Here is a 17,265-nt window from a genome sequence, read left to right as displayed (position 1 = left end):
GCCAGCCCACCTCCAGCAGAGCCCTGAAGGTCTTGTGGGGACTTTGACCTTGACTCTGAGTGAGATGTGGAGGTGCTGAAGTGTTTGAGCAGAGGAGGGCTGGGATTCGACTGGTGCTTTAGAAGGATGGCTTCCGGCTCCTGTGTGGAGAACAGACTGGAAGGGTGAAAGGAGGAAGCAAGGAGACCAGTGGGGAGACCATTGCGATGGTGAGAGGCGGTGGGCGCTGGACCAGGGTGGCAGCAGTGGAGGTGGTGAGGGAGTTGGGCTCTGGGTGTGTTTTAGCAGTCCATAGCCTTAATCACTTGGCCACCTTGTCCCCTACCAGCTGTGTTTTAAAGGTAGAGCCTAAAGGAATTGCTGAGGCGATCCCTGTTGTGTGGTCTTTTAAAAGGATGGCTCTTGCAAACTTGGAGGGACCCAAGAGATCATCTGGCCCAGCCTTTTCTCTTAACCTGCAGGGAAACTGAGGCCCAGTAAGGGAAGTTACTTGTCCCATGTCACATGGCAAGCTGGGTAGTGGCAGAGCCAAGACTCGGGCTTCTGACTCCAAGTGCGGTGTTTTTGCAGCAGAACTGATGGACAGCTCTGGGGAGGAGAGCTGCAGAGGTTTGCAGACCTGAGGGAGGAAGGGCTGGCCCCGGACACTACAGCTGAGCGTGGGGTCCCTGCAGACTCCACTGCTGGGCAGGAACCTGCGGCTTTGTAAGCTGCCAATTCTGGTTCTCCCTGGGCCAGTGTTTTAACCTCAGTTGGGCAGGGGTCTTGATGGCCGTGTCTGAGCTCTTGGGCAGATCAGAGTCAGTGCTTATTTCATTTAACGTACATGTTATTGAAGTGCCAGGCCAGAGACAAGATGTTCTTGCTCTCAAGGAGCTCACAGTTCAGGGGAAGCAGACAAGGGAACAAGGATGCCCCTGTGGTGGGGGTAATAAGGCCCAGTTTTAAGGCAGGTAGGGGGAGCTGTCCGTGCTCAGATCTCTCTCCAAGGACGAGCACTGCACGGCTTCTGCAGTCGCCAGGTGCCCCTGTGAACACACGCCCCTGTACCCCAAGGTGGTCTGTTGAAACCCGTAGTTAATCTTTTGTAATAAGGGAGCCAAGTGGGGTCGGAGGGCCCGGGTCTCACTGCCCGGCAGCTGTGTTACCGAGAACAGGTTTCACTTAACCTGTGAGCACCAGCTGCACCCTGACTAGCTCCCACTCACTGGGGGCCCCCTTGCATTTCATTCCTGGGTGCGCCTTTGTGAAGGTGGAATGGGCTGGTAACTTTGTGTTTAGTGTGCAAAGCTGCTCTAATTACCGGCATTAAGGTGACTTGTGGCCTGCGGAATATAGAACGAGGCCTGTGAAGTTCCCAGCTCGGCGTGGAAAGGTCTGGGCATCGTCTTTAGACTCCTTGGCACGAGGATTGCCTGGGAAGGTGAAGAGATTTTGCTTTCGTTGTCTTTGGAGAAGTTGAATCTGTAGGCCAAAGCAGGGAAAATCCAGTGTGAGTTTTCTCTCAACCTTTTAACTTGATCTGTCTCCATCACAATAAATGTCCAGTTGGAGAATGACAACTTGGAAATTGCTTCCATTGAGTGAGTCACGGGCTGTCTCCTGAAACCGTTCTCAGAGCCCTTTGCCCTGGTTAGCACCCATGTGACCACAGGTGATCAGGGACAGGGATAAACAGAATGTGGTGCCCAGAGGTGGGAGATCCGGACGGACCACTGAAGTCAGGCCTGCAGCCTGGCAGGCTGGGTGTCGGCCAGCCCCTTCCTTTAGTTGGCGTCTTCCTCTGAGGCTAGAGGAGGTGGGGGGACATGAGGCCATATCTTTGCTCCAGGGCACAAGCCGCCCAGTCCCCTCTTTCCCCACTGTGGGCTCCAGCCCCCCTTGCTCGCTCCGACATGCCTTGCCGGGGACTTCCTAGCACTCCTGTGTGGCTCTCAGGTGTAGACCCATTCTCTAGGACTACTGAGGTCAGGTGCTATGCCCAGATTGTGTCCACAGATTGGTGGCAAGTTTCAAGATTCACACATCTGCTCCTGGCATCAGGCTCCCTGAGAAAAGGGAGGTAGTTGACTTGTCCCCGGGGAGTGGGCTTTCTCGGAGGCGAGTTCCCAGGTGGGAAGATGATCACCTTACTAACATGTTAAGCACCTTCTATGTGCCTGAGCTGTGCTGTGCGCTGGAGGTAGAAAGAAGCCAGAGCTGTGCTTTGAGGGGCTCGGAAGGAGAGCCGTCCCTCCACTGTCCCTCCCTCAGTCACTCCTTCCTCTAGTCAAGCAGTGCCCTTTTTCTAGTTCTCATTCAAGTTATAAATACTCTTGGGAAATTTGTCACACGCACTCTCTGGCACTTTGCCATGAATAAGTTCATTCAATGGGACCAAGAAGCGGCCACGTCGGCGAGGATGAGACTTGATGGCAGTGGGGAGGTGGCATTGCAGCAGGAGGGACTGCTCCTACATCACGGATTGCCCCAGCACCAGCCCCATCCCCGTGACATGTGCTTTACTCCCACTGCAAGGGACATCTGAGGTCATGGGCGTGTTTTCTTGAACCATTAAAGCCTCTCGCAAAGATGGCCTGGATTTGAAAAGCCGGTGACCAACGGAAAGAGAGCAAATGAGAAGACCAGTTGGAGCAGCTCGCATGGTGTCTGGCGCTTAGGAGGAGCTCAATAAATAAACGTTCTTCCCTAACACAAACCAACCAACTGGTCAGTGCTGGCTGTGGCTCCCAGGGCTGGCAGCTGCCTGGGGACGGTAGCTGTGCCCCCAGCTGAGAGGGCTCTCTGAATGACATCTGTGTGGGGTGCCAGGCACGCGAGCGAATGGTTCCTTCCATCTGTGAAGTCAGGAGAGCTTCTGGAGCTGGGGACCTTGGAGCTGTGGCAGCACAGTGTGAAGGCAGCTGTTTGAGGATGTGCTTGCCCCAGGTGAGGCGGCCTGGGCCCCAGTCTTCTCCCGCACAGAAGAATTGCCAGTGCTGCGCCAGCTCCTCAGTCCTGTGTCTGACACAGGAAGCAGGGGACAGGCCAGAAGTGGAAAGCTAGGGGAATGCCACAGTGTGGTGACCATGTCTGCTCGGTCTGCCCCTCCCTCGGGCAGAAGGGACTCCCCTGCAGTGTGTCCCCGGCACAGGGGACTGGCACGCCTTTGCTTTTGTAGAGTTGTTGTTTTTTTCTAACGGCTTGGTGGAGAGGTAATTCCCATAGCATATTCTTCCATTTAAAGTGTACAATTTAATAGTGTTTCATATAGTCACAGACTTGTGCAACCAGTACCACAGTCAATTTTAGAACATTCTCATCCTTCCCAAAAGAAACCCTGCACCTCTTAGCTATCACTTCCCTCCCCCAGCCTCTGGCAACCAGCAATCTGCTTTCTGTCTCTATGGACATTTCATATAAATGGAATCATACAATATGAGGCCTTTAGTGACTGACTTCTTTCAGTCATCATAATGTTTTCAGGGTGCATCTTTGTAGTAGCCTGAATCAGCATTTTGTTCATTTTTATAGCTGAGTTAACATCCATCGTAGGGATGGACCTGTATTCATTTATCATTCGTCAGTCGATGGACGTTGCATTTTTTTCACCTTTTGATTATTGTGAATAATGGTGCTGTGAACATTTGTGTTTGAGTTTTTGTGTGGACCTATGTTTCATTTCTCTTGAGTGTGTACCTAGAAGTGAAATTTCTGGGTCATGTGGTAACTCTATGTTTAAATTTTGAGGAACCGCCAACTTTCCCAAAGCCGCTGTCCCATTTTCAGTGCACATTGTTTTATAACGATCAGCGTGGAAGATTGTATAGTGTGGCGGTTAATGCAGGCTCCAGAACCAAGCTGCCTGGGTTGAGATCCTGACTGGGGGCCTTGGGCAGGTCTCTTCACCTCTCTGAGTCTCAGTTTCCTCATCTTTGAAATGGCACCAATATTAGTGCTTGCTGCGTGTTGTCATGAGGATTAAGCGAGTGAATATCGGTGAAGCGCTTGGTAAGGGCTGTGTCTGTTAGTGGTTGTGAGTGTTTCCCTGTAGGCCACAGGTGCTGGGCACACAGTAGGGGCTCTCCCCATGATGTTTTAAAGGGTGCAGCGTTTGCTTTCTGGGGCACCCCCTTTTTCAGTGCTTTTGATTCTTCCGCTCACCCCTGGGAAAAGCCGCTGAGGCTGTCGGTGTCTTGCACCCTAAGAATCTCTTTCCTCACTTGGAGGGGCTGCCCAAGGGCACCTCACAGCTATAGGGCTCTGCTAGGTTGGGCATGGGCCCTGGAATGGCTCCAGCTCTGAGAATGAGGCATTAAACCTTAAACCCAGGGACACAGGGAGCACCCGGAGCCAGGCCTCTGGATTCGGGAGCGGTTCGGGTAATTCAAAAGCTGCAGCACTGGGGAGGCAAGACCCAACTCCACGACAGTGGCCCCGTCCCTCCCTGCACCCCGGCTCCTGCTCTGTGATCGGCTGCTGGGAAGGAGACTGCGTCCCTGCCAGGAGTCCCGCAGACAGGCAGCCAGCCATTGGAAAGCTTCTTCGGATGCCCAACACTGCAGATGTGGCCCACAGCCCTGGGGCCTTGCCACCCCCTTGCACAAAGACGAGCCTGCTCCCTCACTAGGGGTGGTCCTGCCTCGGAGCCCTGGCAGGGTCGCGGCTGCCCAAGCTGGCAGCATGGGGTGTTCTCCCTGGACGAGGAGAGCCTGGCAGCCTGCATGCCGCCCAGATGGGGAGAGATTCAGACAGCACCCGGACTTGTCTCTGGCCCTGACTGCTGAAGGGAGTCCTGGTGTGGGGTTCCATTCTTTAAAAAAATTTCTTGTAGTGGGCAAAAATGATGGCTCTAGGTGGGCGTGAAGGAGGGAATCAGTTCACTCTCATCTGGCAGATGTTTACTGTGCCTACTAGGCAGTGGGACACAGTGAGGAAAAGGAACTCGCCATCTAGGATCAAACACATATTAGAGCACATAGTATGTTAATAGAGTGAGGCACAGAGTTCAGCTGGAGCAGAGAGAAGGCAACAGCTGACTGTCTGATGGGGAAGATTTCACAGAAAAAGAGGCCTTTCGGTTGGGCTTTGAAGGATGCACAGGAGTTTACCAGGACAGTAGGAGGAAAGACAAAGGGAACAGCACGAGCCAATGCCTTTAGTACTCAGAGTACATGGTATATTTGGGGAATGACAGGAAGTCCAGCTCCCTTCCCAGCCTGATCACCCTCTCACCACCCTTGATCCTGCACTTCAGCCACCTGGGACTTCTGCCATTCCCCTAACATACCATGCACTCTGAGTACTAAAGGCGTTGGCTCGTGCTATTCCCTCTGCCTTTCTCCCTACTGTCCTGGTAAACTCCTGTGCATCCTTCAAAACCCAACTGAAGTGCCCCCTTTTCTGTGAAATCTTCCCCATCAGGCAGTCAGCTGCTCCAGCTGCACTCTCTCTGCTCCAGCCACGCCCTGTGCCTTCCTCTATTAACGTACTATGTGCTCTAATTTGTGTCTGTCCACCATCCCAGATGGTGAGTTTTTCCAGGATGCCGAAGCTGAGGAGCAGGAGCAGGGCCCCTGGTTCCCCTAAGATCCCTGCTGCTTCTTCCCTGACCAGCAGGTCGTCTCTGACCTTTCAGGAGTGGGGAAGAGGCTGGGGAAGCAGGAGACAGTGTGCACGCTTCCAAGGTGAGCCTTGTGCTTGCAGCCAGGTGCAAGGGACGAGCCAGTAGGGTGGCTCCCTGCAACCCTGGGGCCCAGGTGACCTGCTTTTTGTGAGCGTGTACCCAGGAATCGGCAAGCTCTCGTGCCTGCTGCCTCTGAGTCTCCCTTTTGAGCTGGACAGTCTGCTCTGATTAGCATGCTGCCATCCATCAGGAGCCCGAGTCACCTTTGGTCTCCCTGCAGCCCGGCGGCTATGATGTATCCTTTTGGATTTGTCTGCGCATCACTACAGAGGACCACGGCCAGCGAGGAAAGAGGGATTATGTTGTTCCCATCTGGCTTCAGCCGCCTTCCCGGCCCCATCCAGCTGATCCCTGATCCTCACTGCCAGGCGGCAGATGTGGGGGGCAAGGTCAGCCCAGGAGCTGGGGACCCACCCCTCATCTTCACGTGAATGTCTTCAAGGCTATTTCTGGCCTCGCCATTATCCCAGCGGCTTGGGGGGATAAATATAGACCCGGATTGAGAAGCCCCGGTGGCAGGCAGGCAGGCAGCGCTGGAGAGTGTGTGGACGGGCTGCTTGGCTATAAATAAGTCTGCTAGAACACCTCCCCAGCCACACTGCGCTGAGCCGTGTGCGGAGAGACAGATTTCCTCGCGAACTCCCTCCCAAAGCCCACTCGTGCCCAGGGCTGGGCAGTAGAGGCTGCGGGGAGAGGGAGAGTCTGCGAAGAGGAGGGAAGCAGGATGCTGGCCTGTGGGGACCTTGCACGGAGGACGGGCTGTGGGAGTAGTTCTCTCTTAGTGCTGTTAGTAGCTTACAGAGAACGGCAGGTGGACCCAGCGGGGGTCCTGGGGCAGCTACGTGAAGGGACAGTATGTTGTGCTAAGAGCGGTGGGGCTGGGCCAGCATCCTTGGTCCCAGCTCCCCCAGGCCTGGGCGCTGTTGCAGAGCAGCCAGCAGACAAGGACTGGGTTGAGGTGGTTCTGGGGCCTGGGGCCAGCGGGTCTGTGGGGTGGCTCTGAGTCTTTCTCGAGCCACGTGTCTGTCTCCTTTTTCTGCGTCCTCCCTGCCCGGATGCACCCTTCTGACAGAGCAGAGCTTCATTGTCTTCTGGTCTCCAGTCCTCACTGCTCAGCTGAGGCCGGCCCTTAGTGACCCTTGTTCAGGCTGGAGTCGCAGGGCGGGGCATCCAGAGGCTCTGTGGCCCTTGACCCTCCTCACGCCTGCCTTCCTCCACCTTCCTTCCTGCGATCCTTCGATGTCCCTCCCCCAGGTCCCACCCCTCATTTCTGGCTGCCTCCTCCTAGGCAGGAGCCGATACCTGGGGCTGGCATTGAGCGAGGAGCAGGACACGTGCCCAAGAGACACTTTCCATGGAAGAGGATAGCAGTCGGTAAGCTGGCAAGAATGCTGTGAACTCCTTGTGAATACAATATTGTTGCTGTGCACTCACCAGTCATGGGAAGTGACTTCTTGCGAGCCCGTTCCCCATCTGCGGCCTCATTGAACAAAGACGGTGAGCTGGAGTGTGCAAGTGGGGCCTGGTGCACAGAGAAGTGACATGTATTAATATTGCTACATGAACGCCGCCCCGGGCGTGCTTGCTGTCTGCAGATGGGGAGTGGGCGGCTGTGGCGTGGGTGCCCTGCTGGTCCGCGGAGGTGGGCCTGGTCCTCTGCCCCATGGTTGTTCCTAGTGCTTTAGGGCTGTGAGGACTAAAGGAAGCCCAGGGCCACCTTGGCTCCTGGAGCAGGCTGTATATGTGCAGATCCGCGTTTCAGCCCCTAGTGTGGGCGTGGAGCAGAGGGCCCAGAGGTGAGTTGGGCCTGGCTCCGCTCTCAGGAGCTGTTCAGCCATCAGAGGGGACAGAGTCAGTAGGCAGTTGTGGTGCCTGTGAGATGTGCCCGTGGGCATGGGGGTGTCAGGGGTGTCTACTCTTGGGGTGAAGAGCCCATGGAGGAAGTTCTCAGGCCCTGACACTTGAGCTGGATCCCGTAGAATGCCAAGTTTACCCAGCATGAGAGGTGGGGTTGGCATTAGGCAGAGGAGAGCCTTGCAGGCAGAGTGAACAGCCTGCGCAAAGGCACAGAGGCAAGAGGAGGCACTGTGGGTTCCCGTCTGCAAGTCTGGTTGGGGGATGTGCTGGGAGGACAAGCTGAGTTGAGGAGCCAGAGGGGTGGGGTGGCATGCGCTCTGGTTAAGGAGTGTAGATGTCGTTTTGAAAGCCGAGGGGGAGCATAGAGGGGCTGTAATCAGAGAATGTCACACTCTGATGTGTGTATTAGAAAAGGCTTCATCTGACTTCATGTGCATGACACGTCGGAGGCGGTGGGGAGTCGGGGGCAGGCTGGTGGCAGCATCACGATGTCTTGCTTTGTTGAGTACCTGAAAGATTTTTTTGTTTTCAGCTGAGCCTGTAAAATCGGGATCTACGCATGTGGGTACATGCCTGAAAACTAGGATTTCTAAAGATGGCAGCGCTCAGCCGTTGCAACTTGCTCAGTTCCCCTTGTCACCAGAGGAGTGACTCTGTCCGGCAAGCTTGGCCACTGCCTATAGCCCAGGTCTGGAGTGAGATAGCTGACTCTCAAAGGACTTAGCCTGTGGCCTGGTTCCATCTCCAAGCTCGCACCCCAAATCAGCTGGCTGTGAAAGGATGTTGGTGTGTGGCTCTCAGCATCCCCACCCCCAGCCTGCTCCTTTTCCCTCCTCCCTTCCGGGCTGATGCTGTGCTGTGAGTTCCAGCACCCCAAAAAAGAAGTGACTTAGAAAGTGTTGTGTGACGGAAAGATAAACATGTTTGCTTAAGTGAACCATGGAACCCAGAAGTTAATCTGGTCATGTAAATATTTCCATGTGTTTATGATTCTGCGGGTGTATATTGATAAATAGAGAGAAGAAAGGAGAGATTGTGTGGCCTTGATCTTGCCTCCAGGGAAAGTGTGATATTTGGTAAGAACTGTGTGAGTCAGAAGTCCACCGCTGCTCTGATGTCCCCACACCTGCATAGACCGAGAAGGTCAGGGCTGGGAGCCTCCAAAAGGCCATTCAAGTCCAAGTCCTTCGTTTCTTGGGTGGAGAGTAAAGGAAAACTGTTTCTTGACTCAACACTTCTGACACCTAATGTGTAGGTTTCCACTCCAAGCAATTCTCCAGTTCTCTGCGGACACCAACTGGGTGTCCCAAAGTCAATTCAATTCTGACACTAATTCCTGGAGTTGGCGCAGACCCCACAGGTGAAGAGCTCAGTCCCACAAGACTGCCCCCCACCCACTTCAGATGCCAGTTGCAAGTAGTGGGTCCAGGGTTACCCACACTTCTGTTTGATTTGGCTACAAATCGGGGGTTCCCACATTCCTCCAACCCTAGCCTCAGGTTCGATAATTTGCTAGAATGGTTCACAGAACTCAGAAACCTTTACTTCATTATAAAGGATGTGATAAAGGATGCAGATGAACAGCCAGATGAAGACATACGAAGGATACGTAGGGCTCTGGAAGGGTCCTGAGCACGGGAGCTCCTGACCCCGTGGGGTCGAGGTGCGCCACCCTCCCAGATGGAGTCATCAACTTGGAAGCTCTCCGAAGCCCATCGTTGAGGGTTTTTATGGAGACTTCATAGGCACAGATGATGAAATCATTGGCTGCTTGCTGGTGATTAACTCCATCTCCAGCCCCTCTCCCCTCCTGGAGGTTTGGGCAGGAGGGGTGAGGCTGAAAGTTCTGACCCTCTAATCATGCCTCGTCTCGCCTCACCTCATATTTCTGGCCGCCAGCCCCCATCCTGAAGTTATCTGGGGAGCTCAGCCTCTAGTCACCTCATTAGCATACAAAAAGATGCTCTTATCACTCAGGAAATTACAAGGGTTTTAGGAGCTCTGTGCCAGGAACCAGGAGATGAAGACCAAATATATATTGCTTCTTATATGACAAGATCATAGGGAAACTGATCCCCGTGGAGGCTGGGTGAGGGGACACGTGTCCAGGGGCACATAAGGGACTCAGGGGCAGATCCTGGTCTTACCCCAGGGCTGTGCCTGGCTTCCCCTCGGCCCCCTTGAGGTCTGTCCTGGCACCCAAGGAAGTTACTTCCCTGCCCAGGCAGGTGGACAGCTGACTGTGGGGACCCCCAGAGGCCCTGCACCCAGAGGGGACCCGCTGTATCCTCTCTGTCCTGCCTTGTCCCTTCCCCACTGGTGGACACACCTTGCTAGCCTTGGTTCCTCACCCACTGCTTCCACTCATGCCTCTTGAGTGGAGTGGGACAGGTGGTCTGTGCCCCAGTGAGCATGTGACCTGGAAGGCAGGTTCACATCCTGAGCCTTCAGAGTCAATGGATTTGGGCTCTGCCAGGTGTGCCAGGTACCAGGTCTGAGGCCTCAGACGAGTGCCGTCACCCCTCCGAGCCTCATCAGTCACACTCTGCAACATGGGAATGCTAAAGTGTCGGCCTCGTGGGCTTGGTGTGAGGAGGAAATAAAGCAAGCGCAGCAGGCAGGTTCCCCGAGTTGTCTTACTTGCCCATCTCGGCTGCCCGCTGAAGGAGGAAGGCTGTGACGGGTGAGGGTCACAGACTGTGACTTCCGTTGTTCTTTAAGAGCAGTGGTGCCTCTCTCCTGCCCTGCGGGGGGGGCGGGGGGGGGGTGCTGCTGCAGGCACTGAAGGTGATGGAGGGGTCTCTGGTCAGAGGTCAGGTTCTAGCCCGATGACCTTGAGCAAGCCACCCTGGGCCCCAGTGTCTTTGTCTGCCCAAACCCTTGAGCACGCAGTCCAGGACAGCATTTACCGGGTGTCTAATGGCTGGTGTTGTGTTGGCACCAGGAGGTTTGGGGAGATTTTTAGGAGCCTTCCATTTCTTCATCATGTCTTTCCTGTGGTCCACAGGCCCCTAGCCCAGGCTTACGAAAGACCCCTCCGCCTCTCTGGAGTGGAAGGAGGAGGCGCCTGCCACTCTGGGTGCTCACCCAGGTTTGGATGAATGTGTGGCCACCTCCCCTGCAAACTGGCTGTCCTGTCACCCCACCCCCACTCCCTCCACCCTGTCTGGAAGGGCCTTTGGAAGCTAGCCCGATGATCCCACACCACCAACTGAGTGTGGTTTTGGAGAGCAAGCATCCAGCCTTTGATGTGTCTGTGCAGAGGGCAGCCAGTGATTTATGGTCCTGTGGGGGAGGGGAGAGCTCCAATTACCAGTTTCCCAAATTCGTTGTTTTATGGCTGGAGTTGGAGGTAGTGGCTTGGATATAACGTCCCCAGAGGGCTCTGCTAGCTTTCCAGGCGCAGAGCAGATAGCAGAGGCCTCAGTGCCGTTGCCTGTGAGCCAGATGCAACAGAGAACAAGCTCGGGGTTGAAGCGAGCCTCATGAGGGCACGGGGGCTTTTCTGGGGTCAGCCAGTGTCACTGTCCCTGGGAAGCTGCCTCTGAGTTCTCAGAGGAGGCAGACCAGCTTCTCTGTGCTCCTGGCCCCCATGTGCCCCGTCAGCTCCATTCCCCTGACTGGTCACCTCAGTCAGGATTGCCCCTTTGAAATGTATGGTCAGCCCTGGGTTGGTGAGGCTCAAATAAGACAAGTACTTCTGAAATAACCACCTGGCTCAGTAGAAAGCTTGTGATCCATAATGTGGGCAGAAGCAGCTGCCCCATGTGGCCTGGTGAAATCTGGCCTGTATGACAATGCTTTGCTGTCCACTTGGCCCCTGATCGGGCCTTTCATGTAGTCTTCACTGTGCCAGCTGCAGCCTCAGACCCTGGCCCACCACAGTGGTCTCTTGCTTGTGTCCTGGGCTTCGTCCCTGAGACGACAGGGATGCCTCTGCCCAGAGGGTGCTCGTCCCTCACCGCTGACCCTGGTCTTCTCTGACCCCCGTCGCTGAGCCCATGGGAGTCTCTGCTGCCCGGTGCTGCAGGGGGGAGGGTTGGCTAGGATGCAGCTGGGACCTGCCCAGGAATAATAAACACTGTTGGCTCCTCTCTGCCCCAGTGTTATTGTTGTTTGTTTGTTCCTCTCTGCTGTTGTTTCAGCAGAGATGCAATGGCACTGCCATTTGTGGTTCCTGTTTTTCCGCAAACCAGCTGGAGGTTTCCGCCTCAGGGTTGGAGGGTTGAAAGATGTGGAGCAGCAGTTTCTGCCCAGGCTGTCACCTGTCTTCTGGGTCCTCTGGCTGCATAGCTCTGGTTCAGGAGGGGGCTGAGTTGGGGCTCCGGGGATCAGCTGTGCCAGCGTCTGGGAGGGGAAGGGAGGCGGGACGGGGCAGCAGAGGGAGACTCCGCTGCAGAACCTTCTTCAGCGGCCTTAGTTGTTTACAAATGGTTGTTTGAGTTTTTTTTTATTTTGCATTTTTTTTACAAAGCTTTTTTGAGATATAATTCACTCATTTAAAATGTACAGTTCAATAGCTTTTACTATATTCATAGAGTTGGGCAATCACCACCACAGTCAGTTTTAGAATGTTTTCGTCACTCCAAAAAGGAACCCCAGACATCACCCCGCATTGCTTGCTGAACCCCCTGCCCCTGGCCACCACTGTCTGTTTCCTGACTCTCTGGATCTGCCTGTTTGGGGTTTGTTGTATAAATGGAGCCATGCAGTATGTGGCCTTTTGTGTCAGCTTCTTTCACTTAGCGTGACATTTTCAAGTTCATTCATGTTGTAGCGTGGATCGGAACTCCGTTCCTTTGTATGGCTGAATCATATGTCGTTGTATGGATAGGCTATATTTTTTTTCCCCGTTCATTGGTTGATGGCGAGTGTGTTTTTAAAGAGTGATTTTATGGGGGCCGGTCTGGTGGCGCAGCGGTTAAATTCTCACGTTCGCTTTGGTGGCTCAGGGTTCGCCTGTTCAAATCCCAGGTGCGGACACGGCACCGCTTGGCAAGCCATGCTGTGGTAGGCGTCCCATGTATAAAGTAGAGGAAGATGGGCACGGATGTTAGCTCAGGGCCAGTCTTGCTCAGCAAAAAGAGGAGGATTGGCAAGAGTTGGCTCAGGGCTAATCTTCCTCAAAAAAAAAAAAACAAAAAAACGAATGATTTTACAGTTTCTGAGGTGGTGACGGGATCAGGGAACAATTCCATAGAGAATGAAAACAGTGTCAACAGTAGCTTCCAAGAGAGGCTCCCGGGGTGGAGCAAGGATGTCCTTTCTCTGAGCAGCCAAGCGAGAGGGGGAAGGAAGAGTTGAAGAGCCCAGAAAGGGGAAGGTCTGTTTCAGGGGTCCTGGTAATTTTTCTTTTCTCTTTCCATGAGCTGGGGAGATACTGAGCTGGCAGATGAGAGTGCCAAGCATCAACGATGGCTGAGGTCTCTCTGAAGGAGGCCCGGGTCCAACAGCTGGCGCGGTGGAGAGTGTGTGTCCCGAGGCCCTGCTTTGAGGTGACATCTAAGGCCTCAAGGAGCCTTGCAGGCAAATGCAGAATGAACTCAGACTGGAGCCTGCCTGACTGATCACCACTCGGGGATTAGGGCCCGGCAGTTAAGCCTTTGTTTAATCTTGTTCTAATTGTCTCAGTCTTTTCAAACAGAGTGACTAGTAATCCTGTTTAAGGCTGCTGTGGGGCAGTGCCTTCTGGAGAACAGAGTCTGTCACTGAGAGGCAACGTGCCTCTCAGCTCTCCGCAGGCCACACCTGAGCCGCGGTTGGTTCTTAGGTCGGGGGCCGCAGCCAGGGGTCGCAGGAAAGATTCTGCAGCATCCAGACGAGGCCGGTGTCACCCACCCCAAAGTGTAAGTGCAGAACCGTGGTTGGGGGATTTCTCTGCTGAGCCACCTTACTGCAGGGACCCCTCGGGTTCCAGAACTAAGCGAGAGGATGAGGAGGCAGGGAGAAGCGGCTCCTGCCTCGACTCCCTGGAGGCAGGCGCCTGCTGGAGGCTCCATGCACTTTATTTAATTTCGCCCCGCATCAGCCCCGCGTAGTGGGTGTGAGACGGGACACAGCGGTTCCCAGAGGTCTCAGCTTGTGAGTAGATCGGGCAGCTCTAACCCTCCACGGCCGCCGTCTTCCCTCCGTGAGGGGGTGGCCCAGAGAGGAGGGCCAATCTCCGTAGAAACTTCAGGCTGGTGGAGATGGGGTCTCCAGGACAGTGTGGGGATACGCCTCTCTGGGTTTGACACCCACGCTCCTGGAGGCTCTGGATGAGGACAGGAAAGTGTCTGAATCGGTGTAGCCTGCCTGGGGATTGTCATGTCACTGCCTTTTAAAATCTATCAGCGAAGTGGACCCCTGTGCTTGTTTTGCAGGGGGCACTGCTTGCATCTGGGCCTCAGGCTGTATGGCTTCTGCTCCTCTGCCCCCAACCACCTGTCGAGGCCTGTGCAGGGGAGGAGTAGCCGTCAACCTTATGTGGAGAAGTGAGATTTATGGACTTAATAACATTTTCCCCTGTCTGTGGTGGTGAGAATGAAGTGGGGAAAATTGATAAGCCTCTGTTGTTTTACCGTAAGATGGAAGGTGGCTCTTGAAGCTGGAGGGACTGCTGCGTTTATCACCTGTGTCCTCCTGCCTCTGAGCAGCTGTAAATCGCATGGCCACACGTCACTTGGGTGCCTCTCGAAGTCGGCCTCCTGATGAAGCGGCTGCAGGACAGCAATCCTGCTGTGAGTCAGGCACCTCAGAGAGGGCGAGGTGGCAGGAACGAGAGGGGAGACACTCCTTGCCGTTTCTGCAAGGCCACTGGTGGCTGGTGGCCTGGCCCTGCCATCGAGGGCGTGCCCGTGTGAGTGGCCATGCTGCTTCTCCAAGCCCACCTTTCCTGGACATCCACGGCCACCTCCTCCCTTCATAGCTGCCAGCGTGTCCTCCCTGCAAGGAGGCAGGGCCAGCCGGCCAGCGCCTCGCCCGCTGACACACCGGTTTCATGAAACGTTTGGACAGCTGCCGATGTTTACCGAGTGTCCGCTCTGCACCGGGCCTGTGCTGGATGCTTCTCTTACGTTCTCTCCTTTCATCTTTGCGACACTCCCGTGAAGTCAGTGCTGTTGTTAACCGTATTTTATGAGTGAGGAAATGTGGAGAGATTAGGTAACTTGGCTGGGCCGTGCCAGCCTGGCTTTTGACTCCTTGCAGCGGCCTGAGGAGCCAAGATAGTGGTCATTGCGAGCTGGACAGGCAGGACAGCGTGCTGACCTGTCCGTAACGACTGGCGGGACTTGCAGCAATGACCCTCCCAGAGCTTCACTGTCTCCTTCTGTAAGATGAGGATAGAAGGCCCTGCCTCTGAGGACTGTCATGAGGATAAAAGGAGCGGGTTGAGGGTTAGGACCTTTCAAGATGCCCCAGCGCTCCTGCCTCCTGCTAGTCGCGGCCCCGTGCTGTCCCTGCCCACCCTGGACAGGGCCGACCCACGTAACCCATGGATGTTGTGGAAATGACGGAGTGTGACTGCCAAGGCCTGGTTATAAAAGGCAGTGTGGCTTTTGCTGTCCTCTCTCTTGGATCACTCGCTCTGGGAAGCCAGCCGTCATGTCATGAGGATACTCAAGCAGCTTTCTGGAGAGATCTGAAGACGTGATGAGGAACTGAGACTTCTTGCCTACAACCAGCACTAACTCATCAGTCACGTAAGTTACCTCAGAAGCAGCCGTTCCAGACCTGGTCAGGCTTCTGATGACCGCAGGCCTGGTCCACATCTTGACTGTGACCCCATGAGAGACCTGGAGCCAGAACCACCCGGCTGAGCCACTGTCTGATCTTGAGGCACAGAAACAGCATAAAATTAGAAACATTTATTGCCTTAAGCCACAAAGTTTTGGGGTAATTTGTTACGCAGTCATAGGTAACTAATATGAGAGCCATAAATGTTCATTTTCTTTCTGCTGCTCGCGAGTCATCTCTGTTCATGGGGCAAGTCCCATTGTCTCTCCCCTGGTGTTGGCTGTCCCTCGTAATTGCAGGTCTTGATGGCTCAGGCCTTTACGCAGAGACTGTGGTTTCTCAAATCCAGAACTCAGAAGGTCACGTCTGCTTTGTGCTCCTGGAACCTTCCATGAGGCGGGTGGACCCACAGCTTGTCGTGTGCAACTACAGCCAATCTAGGGTTTCCCTGGCTTTGTCTGCATGAGTGGTTTCCGTTGGAGGTGAGGCATGGATGTTTGGGAACTTCTCTGCCTGAGGTTAGGAGAAAACTTTGTGTTCTCTTTCTCCTCTGCTCTCTTCGTCTCTCTCTTCCTTTGGCTCAGCTTTACAGACCACTGGAGACTTTAGAACTGGTTTCCTTTTCTGGATGAGTCTGCAGAGAGCAAGTTCTGGGACCCATAAAAGAACCAAGGTTAGGAGGGCTGGCCTCGGCAGCCTAGTGGTTAAGTTCAGCGTGCTCTGCTTCGGTGGCCCAGGCATGGACCTACACCGCTCTGTTAGTAGCCATACTGTGCAGGCAGCCTACATACTAGAAAATAGAGAAAGATTGGCACGGATGTTAGCTCAGGGCAAATCTTCCTCAACAACAACAAAAAAAACCAAAAAACCCTAAGGTCAGCTGGCTGGTCTTCACAGGAGAGGGCTTTGGGCCTGTGGTGAGGGTGGTAGGGTTCCCTTTGGATCCAGGCCACACATGCAGAAGGCAGTAGGAGGAAGGCAGGGAAGGTGTGGGCCAAGCAGCCAGGCCTGGGCACAGTCGGTCTCCCTTGAGGGAGCCGGACTGGCTGGTCAGAAGAGCTGACCAGTCAGAACTGTCCTGGCCTGACAGCAGCGTGTGGTTACAGCCTCTGCCAGTGATGCCCCTGCTGCTGACACAAACTCGCACACTGACGTCGTTGGCCAGTCTCAAGAAAGCACTTTCAGACCAATGGCTTAATCTCTGATGCCCACGGTGGGGGCGGGGTTTACAAGCTCAAGCTCCTCCAAGTTTGCACAAAGGGCCCTAGATGCTCCCTGTGAGATGCCTCACTGAAGTCCTTGTGACTACCGTGTGCCAAGGGACCTGTCCCTTGACTTCTCATTCCTCCCTGGAAAGTACGCTGGCTTTGTGTGGTACGTGGAGAGAGGGCACTGTGTTAATTTAGTTCCGTCTGCTCTGCTGGTACGAGGGGTCTTGTTAAATCTGTACACCCTTTTAAAAAACTTTGTTGTACATCTTTCATTGTCTAGTTATCTGTCAGTCATTCTACCTACCTTTTTAAATTTTTAAACTCTTTATTAACTGTAACAAACGTGCAGAAATGTATAAATATTAAGTATACTGCTGATGACTTTGTGCAAACTGACCATCCAGATCAATTAACAGGACATCACCAGTCCTCAGAAGCTGCCCCGCTTCCAGTCACTCTTCCACCAACCATCCACTCTTCTAAAGCGATCAACAGAGTTTTTGAACACTACTCATGCGCCAGGCAGTGTGTTAAGCACTGGGGATACAGCAGTGAACCAGATGAAGTCCCTTCCTACGATATACTGTTTGGTGGTGCTAAATGCCAGGAAGGAAAATGAGCAAAGGAATAGAATAAGAGAGTGAAGGGGTAGGGAGTTTTAGATGGCATGGTCAGAGAGGACCTCTCTGTAGAAACCTGAATAAACTTAGGAAGCAAGTCATGTAATATCTGGGGAAGTGAGAACAGCAGGTGCAAAGGCCCTGAAGTAGAAGCATGCTTGGCAAGTTGGAGGAACAGCGGGGAGGCCGGTGTGGC

General features: G+C 54.2%; 1 protein-coding gene across 25 annotated transcripts in view; it reads left to right on the top strand.

Moving 5' to 3' along the window:
* The window catches only part of PITPNM2 (phosphatidylinositol transfer protein membrane associated 2), a 145,204-nt gene that overhangs the window by 37,384 nt on the left and 90,555 nt on the right, over positions 1–17,265 (top strand). For 4 of the 25 annotated variants that reach the window (XR_011420850.1, XM_070220346.1, XM_070220360.1 and 1 more), the window contains exon 3: positions 6,954–7,039. The exons of 20 other annotated variants lie outside the window; for them this stretch is intronic. The gene's annotated coding sequence lies outside the window, so the exon portion shown is untranslated. Of the gene's footprint in view, positions 1–6,953; positions 7,040–15,180; positions 15,205–17,265 lie in introns of those variants that run through there. One more of the 25 variants, XM_023647259.2, reaches the window with a different exon arrangement.

This window comes from Equus caballus, chromosome 8 (genome assembly GCF_041296265.1).
Source record: "Equus caballus isolate H_3958 breed thoroughbred chromosome 8, TB-T2T, whole genome shotgun sequence".
Classification (NCBI taxonomy): domain Eukaryota; kingdom Metazoa; phylum Chordata; class Mammalia; order Perissodactyla; family Equidae; genus Equus; species Equus caballus.
This window is presented reverse-complemented; position numbering and strand designations above follow the sequence as displayed.